This window comes from Pygoscelis adeliae, unplaced genomic scaffold (assembly GCF_000699105.1).
Source record: "Pygoscelis adeliae isolate BGI_AS28 unplaced genomic scaffold, ASM69910v1 Scaffold101, whole genome shotgun sequence".
NCBI classification, from domain to species: Eukaryota; Metazoa; Chordata; class Aves; order Sphenisciformes; family Spheniscidae; genus Pygoscelis; species Pygoscelis adeliae.
This window is the reverse complement of record NW_008824238.1, coordinates 8,325,215-8,333,434: the sequence shown is the minus strand read 5'-3', so window position 1 is coordinate 8,333,434 and position 8,220 is coordinate 8,325,215. Positions and strand designations below refer to the sequence as shown.

At 39.7% G+C, this 8,220-nt stretch overlaps 1 protein-coding gene across 1 annotated transcript in view; it reads right to left on the bottom strand.

Annotated features, from left to right (window-relative positions):
• The window catches only part of ARFGEF1 (ADP-ribosylation factor guanine nucleotide-exchange factor 1 (brefeldin A-inhibited)), a 101,075-nt gene that overhangs the window by 53,995 nt on the left and 38,860 nt on the right, over positions 1-8,220 (bottom strand). The gene's annotated exons all lie outside the window — the stretch shown is intronic.

Sequence of the window (8,220 nt, the reverse complement as noted above, 5' to 3'; positions counted from 1 at the left end):
GAGAAGGACTTGGGGGTACTGGTGGATGAAAAGCTGGACATGAGCCAGCAATGTGCGCTCGCAGCCCAGAAGGCCAATCGTATCCTGGGCTGCATCAAAAGAAGCGTGGCCAGCAGGTCGAGGGAGGTGATTCTGCCCCTCTACTCTGCTCTGGTGAGACCTCACCTGGAGTACTGTGTCCAGCTCTGGAGTTCTCAGCACAGGAAAGACATGGACCTGTTGGAGCGGGTCCAGAGGAGGGCCACAAAAATGATCAGGGGGATGGAACACCTCTCCTACGAAGAAAGGCTGAGAGAGTTGGGGTTGCTCAGCCTGGAGAGGAGAAGGCTTCGGGGAGACCTTATTGCAGCCTTTCAATACTTAAAGGGGGCTTAAAAGAAAGATGGGGACAGACTTTTTAGTAGGGCCTGTTGTGATAGAAGGGGTAATGCTTTTAAACTAAAAGAGGGTAGATTTAGGCTAGATAGAAGGAAGAAATTTTTTTACGCTGAGGGTGGTGAAACACTGGAACAGGTTGCCCAGAGAGGCAGTATATGTCCCGTCCCCAGAAACATTCAAGGTCAGGTTGGACGGGGCTCTGAGCAACCTGATCTATTTGAAGATGTCCCTGCCCACGGCAGGGGGGTTGGACTAGATGACCTTTAAAGGTCCCTTCCAACCCAAACCATTCTATGATTCTATTCTATGATCTCTATATAAATGAGTCTGCCACCAAAACCTGTTTATACATTTAAACCATTCACCACCTATCCCTTCCCTTCTCCCCTTACTACAGACACCTTCTACGCTGGCCTACACACGCGATTCTGTGTGTCATTTTCACTTATCTTTTGTTAAGTGTTGTACTGTTCCACCTCTACCTTATTGCTAGGAATTCCTGTGGGGTTCGTGAGACTTGCAGATAGTGAGTTAAAACACGCTGAACCCCATTAATTAGAGTTGCACATCTCTTCTGATCAGGTAACATATCTACATCCCCTACACCACAGTACTCTCACACTCCAAAATTAATCCCCAAAGCTACTCATATCAATTACAGCTCTGCTGACTTCTCCAACTCTTTCCTACACGTTTCAGGAGCAAACGCAATCACCCTGAAGGCAGGTAACTCCCAGTGATTAGATTCTGCAGTCTCTGATCTGTCTGGAAAGGCTGCACACACGTGTATGTATTTTAGTATTCTACTTTTTCAAGTTTTGTGCATCAAAGTCCTGAAAGGCCAAAACAGAAAGCTCCCTTAACCTTTCACTAATAATTCTGTAACAGAATTAACCTTGATTAACTAGTTTAAAAAAACAGAATCAGTAACTCTTGAAAACAAGCCAAACAAGTGAAGCCCAGGCATAAACAGACAGCCATTTTTTCCAAAGCACTACTGTTTGGGCCCAATACAGTGAGTATTTAGATTTAGTTAAGATTTCTTTCCCCAGTTCCAAAAGAGAACACTGAGACACACACACTTAAAATATGTCAGTTTAAGAACCACCTACAATTTCTCACTTGGAAGATAAGGTCTCTTGCTGCCTAGCATTTAGGATACTAACAAAAAGGTGCAGGGGGGCGGGGGATCAAGTCTCCATCTCTTTTGTTCTAGCTATGTCATTCATAAAGTTACTCCTTTTTGTCACTTTCTGTCTCCTTGTTAAATTTGGGTGATTAAGAATTTGATATTTGAAAGTCCAATTTTAACTTCCATCTCAGTTCAGTAAAGTCTTAAGGGTTTTGGTTTTTTTTTTCTCAACTTTTAATAACAGGAGACAATGCCTGCTAGTAGAAAAAGATGACAAGGCTACAGATGGATTATGTGCTCTTTTGTTTTAATTGGCTTAGCAGCTTGAATTTCATAAGTTTCTTCAGTATGCTTGTTATGACTACTAGAGTTTGGTTCTTTTCACACCACCTGACAAGGGGGTGTGGAGGCAAAGAAATGGTTACACACACACACACAGACATACCTCCTTAACATATTAATCCGAATTCACTGAATAACTACATCTTCTATGCAGACTGAGAAATCAGTCTTTCCAGCAGGGCATCTCCTTGCAGATATCTAACTATTAAAGAGTTCAACTTGGCTACAGAGGTCCTGACAGTCACTTCTTTGGGTTTCTTTCCTTCTCAGGCACTACAGACAACGAACCCTAATGACTACTATACATGTCTGTAAACTGACAAGCAATTTTAACTTCGATCTTTTGCTAATATCTTTCATATTCCTTCCAACTTGGAGCCATCTTCAGGCTATTAGTCATGCTTGCTTCATGTCTCAATGCCACTTCTCTTCCTCTACTATCACAATCCAGCAGAAATGTAAGAACGAACATGAGACAGGAAATATTTTACAATTACTTTCTGACAGCATCCTTCCCTCTTGGCAGCTTCCATTTAGGGCTCAACTTGATGGCATGCCCTAAACAACATCACCTCATTCTGTATCATAAAAGAGTACATCATTACCACAACAGGCGTGACAGCTAACCACGAGAAACCACAGGCTGCGATCAGGAGCAGCCATCCTGCTCCTCTGAAACCCTTGTCAACTCAGATGTTAGAAAAATAATCCTTCCCTTTCTCACTTTATCAGTTTTTGTCAGATTACTCTGCAACCTTACTCTGTGGCCAAACAGCTACTAGGTCCGGTGCAAGAAGGAAGAGAGGGGAGACAGATGAGTAGAAGACAACCACCTCAGCAACAGTCCCCAGTTAAGCAGAATTACACAAAATCTCAAACTGCTACACAGCAATGCACGTCCTTGGGAGGTGGAACAACAAAAGCTCTGCCTTCCTCCCAGCCACTCTTACTGCTTACTTTGCAACAGGTCTGGGGCATGAAGCCACCTGTGCTATTTAAATGGCAACACATTAATACAATTAAAAACAAAAAATAACAAAAAAACCCCACAGGTGCTTTTCTGGTGTTTGGCTTTGGGCTGGGTTTTTTTGTGGGGTTTTTTTGTTTGTTTGTTTTAAAAGTGATTTTAGTTGATTCAGAGTATTAAATGCATGCCAGGACAACGGATGGGTAGGACAACATCTGGGAGCAAAACCTGTACCGAAAAATGCCTCTCTGCAGATGTCAGAACAGCAAGCTACTGCAGTGGCTCTACTGACTATGGAGTCACAGCATTAGGTTGCTCTTTTCTATCACGGTAAAGATTTGCTGCTCAAGGCTTTTTGCAGCTGAGTTCCCACTCCGTCTGGTCACACTTAGCTCATCTGTTTTCAGCCAGTATCTTCAGTGTGAGCTAAGAAGAGATGATTAAAAAAAAAGCCTACTTTACTGTATTCCTTCCCTTTGCTGTTCTTGAGGCACAGAAGAAAAATGTTATAAAAACATTGTTAGCACTACCTTATTATACTTCAGGTCCTTCCACAAAAGCTTTCTTTGTCACAAAGCCTGCAACAATACCAACAGCCATCAAGCTTTCCTTGTCCTGAAACTACTGGTTATCATCCTGACTGTGAGATAGTTTCCTTATGCTTTCCTTCCAGCCCCTCACACCTATTGTTCTGTATTTGAGAAAGACCCTATTGTTCTGTGCCTCTACCTAGTTACTATAAATAAAGCTTACTCATTTTTATAAACAACCATCAGATGGGTTTGGGAAAGGAGAAAAATCTTCAGGATCATTTCTTGAGTTACAGATTTGTATGACACCCATAGTAGTTTTTCTTTTAGCCTGAAGCATGTTTGCTTATTTAGTGAATTTCCTATTATGTAAAATGAGTGTATTAGAACAGTACAGGAAGTATCGCAATTTGTGAGGCAAAATGAATGTAGTTTAAAAAGTAAACTAAATTAACATTAATTCTCTACTAAAAACATCCAGCATCTATCTGTACCTGCAAACTTTTCATTCCTCTCACACTGAATGTGCAAGAACAGAACGGTTACAGTGAAAGAAAGTAACAACAACCAAGAGAACGATTTTAAAATGCACAAGAGGCAGACGCACCTACATACAGACTTGCTAGGAAGCCTAATTTTCAACTCAGGGTCATTCTTTTCTTCCTCTGAGCCAACTCTGATAATCTTATCTTTGGAAGATTTATGACACAGTACAGCCGTCATCTGATCAGCACGGGCTTACTTTGGGTAAAACACTCGTAATTCAGTTGCCCGGGAACTCTCAAGTACTGGAGACAGCACATAAAACACAGTGGCCCTAACCCCTCTCTCTAGTGTATTAGCTACTAGAACCACGTAATTCCGTTTTCTTTGAGAAGGGCTACAGGGTTATTTTTAATAATATAATTTTTTTAAAAGTCAAAGTTTGAACAGTAACTTATCGCGAAATAATGTGTTACTATGGACTGACTTTTGGAAAAATGCAGGAGACTTAAGTCCTTATACCACAAAGCAACAAATACATCAAATAACCTTCACAGATAACTCATTTTTCAATATGAGTGACACTAAAAAAAAAACCCAAACCATACAGAATGAAGTAATATAGTTCTCCAAGTGACTTTTTCTTTCTGAGCAAGATTATCTCCTGCTTTTTACCATTCCAAATTATTCAGTCATTTATGTTATACATTTACCATAGCTTTAGAAGACCTACATTTACCTAACTTAGTTTACCAACTTTGAAGACCTACGGAAATACACTGGAAAGGTATGAAAGATAGAAAAATACAGTGTTTGCTTCCAGCATGATTTCACAGTCAAGACAGTAATTTAAATCAACAGTGTCATATCCTAGATTCTACACCAGATTTCAGTAATAATGGATCATTAATTAACACTTAGTATTCGATTAAAACTAGTATTCTTTTCTACTTAACATTGCTTTTAAGAAAAAATAATCCATATTCACAAGGATGTGGTCAGTTACCAGCCCTGAAACACAGTGAAGGATTGACCACGGAGACTGCAGAAAGAACAAAACTATGTTTCAGTTTCTTCTATGGAAGAAAATATAAAAGATATAAATTATATAAGAGTATGAAGCTTTATTTAGTTTTATCACTGGAAAGTTAGGTGTTCAAAATGAACTAGAATCTAATATGGAATTAAAAACGGACACATATTTTGCAAAACAGAAGTATTTCATGTCCAACTCTGAAAACATAATCCTTCTCTAAAAAATAAAATTGCAAACTGACAGGACAGCATTTTCAGGTTAAGTAACCAGTCCTAGCCATTAACTTCAGATGAAAGCCTCAAAATACAAAGATTCAGAAATAAAACCTCCTGCATCATTATATCAATTCTCAAATCATTCCATAATCCACAGCTCCTTTTAATCTCAGCAGGAGGAATTACACTTTCTACGACCTTTTTATAGGAAAAAATAACCACACTACTACATGATACTGTAGATGATTAAGTTACTTAGATAGCATTTCACACTGCTGAAACACAACAGGATATGGAACTGAAGAAGTTTTTTTCTAAGGGTCTTCCCAATTTGGAATCTGTTTCACACAAGTTTTGTTAACATTCTTTCAAACCTATCATAATTCTCCTTATTCCTCAGAATTAGTTAGCTTTTACAGTCTTCCCATTCTGTAATGAGTTGTCCTCTGTTTTTAGTTAGTTTCAAAAGGCGACTTGTGCAAGCAATGTTTGACTCAACTTTCCTTCCTCCACAGACACCAGTCATACTGACAGCATGACTACTTATAAAAAGACACATAGACGAGTTGACCTTATGAACAGTCTATTGCACATGGAAGACTCAGAAAGCGGTCAACATTCAACTTTTCAAACTACAGCTATCAAGCACACACAGAAATTTTTCTTTGCCAAACATGAGCAAGTTAAGCTGTAAAAGTATCTAGATAATAATAAATACTTACTATACAGCAGACCAAGGAAAAGAAAACACAGATGAGGATAAACAGTTGATCTCATGTCCCATCCTTCTTCCTCATCCCTATTCTTTCTTTATAGATTTAAAAAAAATTTTAATATAATTTTTGTCATAATTGTAGTTCTTCAGGAACAAAAAGGCCAGACAGAAATGTAAACAGAACTTCAACTAAAAGCTCTGCAGGTGTCAACAGGAAGTTTGCACACACAGACCACAAATGCCATAGTAGCACTAGCAGAGCAAGCTTGAAGGCAAAAAGGTTCAATTAAGGGAGGCTGTTTCAAACATAATTTGAATAAATGACTTTCAATGGCAGCAGAAGCCTAATTACTTGCTTTCTTTCTGCCCCAGCAATCCCCACCATAACAACTGAACAAGAATTTGCATGCCTTCCCATAAAAATTACACCAAATCAAACTAAACTACAAGAGGAAGGAAGGAAAAGGCCAATTGCCCAGTCTGGTTCATCACAGAGTCTGCAGATGAAGAACGAGCGGATTACAGAGATGAGAACATGCAAGCAGAAATAGGGGCAGAAAAGTTAAACTGGCCACCATCAGAACTACTGCCAGACATATCTCTAAGTTTAGATACCTAAAAAGAGACAAATTACATTCCTCAGTGTCAGCAAGATTATTTCCTTGGTAGTCATCAGAAAGGTATTTTCAGAACGGCTAAGCAGCTCCGGTTGTTGGGAACCTGCTTAAGATGACTCCACCACTGGAAAGCCATCTAGTAACTAGCAAACAGCACTGCGTGCGAACTCTTACCCAACTCTGGCTCCCAGTTCTTAGACTGAGGGCAGCACACTATGTAACGGCCGTCCACTCATCATGCAGAACCATGATAACCCTTCCAGGGAGTAAAGTGCCTGAGTGATCAAGATTCTCAGATTTTACTGTGGTGCTGGCGATGCAGCTGCTCTGCAGGAGCACTGCTCATGTTCTGAACAATAGCCCGGGAGTGCCAGCACAGAAAGCAGGAGACCCAGATTCCCTGCCTTCTATCTCCCTGATGGAATTAAAATTCTTCAGAGAACATACTAATCACCAGGACCACAGAAGAGTCTGAAAAGACTCATCATCCACCCTTCAAATCATACTGGAGAAGCGGGGTCCACACTCAGCCCAGAACTAAAGAGTTATGAAGCCTAAGAGAATATGACTGACGTGGCAGTTTCATCATTCCCCCAGAGGAAGTCAAAAGTTCTGGTCTTTGCTAAGATTATTTCTAATTTGGATGCTTTTTCTAGTGTCCTGTGTACCGGACAAACATGGAGTCAAAGAGAAAACAGTACTCTCCACTTTCCCAGGCATTCTAACACAGCAATTAGCTAAGTCTAAACAGTCAAAAAATGAAGACACTAAATGAATTTACACACTTAATGCATTTTACAACTGTTGAAGAATTTACTTTCTCAACTATTTTCTTGGACAGAAGGAATTTCAACTCACAGATATCCCCTTTCAGGCGGGAGGTTAACTTTTTAACATCCTGACCAAGGGCTGAGAGGATGGGAATAAGAAAGCATTCGGAAAGAAGGTATTACAGTGAGAGGGACATATAATGGTTTCAGCCACTGAAAGTTTAAAGTCAAGAAAAACTTCCCTTTGCAAGATGAAAAATGTCTTAAATGCTTTGGCAAAACAACACAACAAATCTAGACAAGAGCAGAATAAACCAACATTTGTAACAACTATCTGCTGGAGAAGTGGAGTGTCAAGAAATGGGAAAATTTGAGATACGAAAAGGAATAGGAGAACAAACTACCTTCTTTGCAGTAAAACAAGTAAACACAATCTGCAAGAAATGTCAACACCTCAGGACACATATACACAAGAATATGAATTAACAAACACTCCGTTCCTCATAACTAACTTTAATTGTATTCTTCACTACCGCTCATCATCACAACCATTCAAAGACTACTGTTACAGGAGCAGGGTACGGTGTTTCCACTAGGTGGCTAACTTCTATTACTTGGCACAATAATTTCCCATAATAAATACCCATAATTAATGGGTGCAATCAGAAAACTGCTAAGGTTCCCCAGAAACACTTATTTGTACAAACGCCATATGCAATGTCTATATAAGCTATGGAAAGAAACCCTAGACCTCCTTCAAGCAAAAGTCTATGACACAGCACCACAAAGCTACCATGGTAATGCCTGACTGCCTGGCCTAATTGCATTTCATAAAATAATTCCAAAAGGGATTTAAAAATCTGCTGCTTAATTACCATCTTCCCCACTGGGAGCGCAGCATTATTTGACAGTAATTCCTCACAATCAGAGAGCTCCACTGATCTGCTGTGAATGAAATTTCACCCAGTGGGGTCTGTGCATAAGACTTCAGGTCACAACAATGATTTCACCCAAAATGCAATGGAAGAGAGTAGG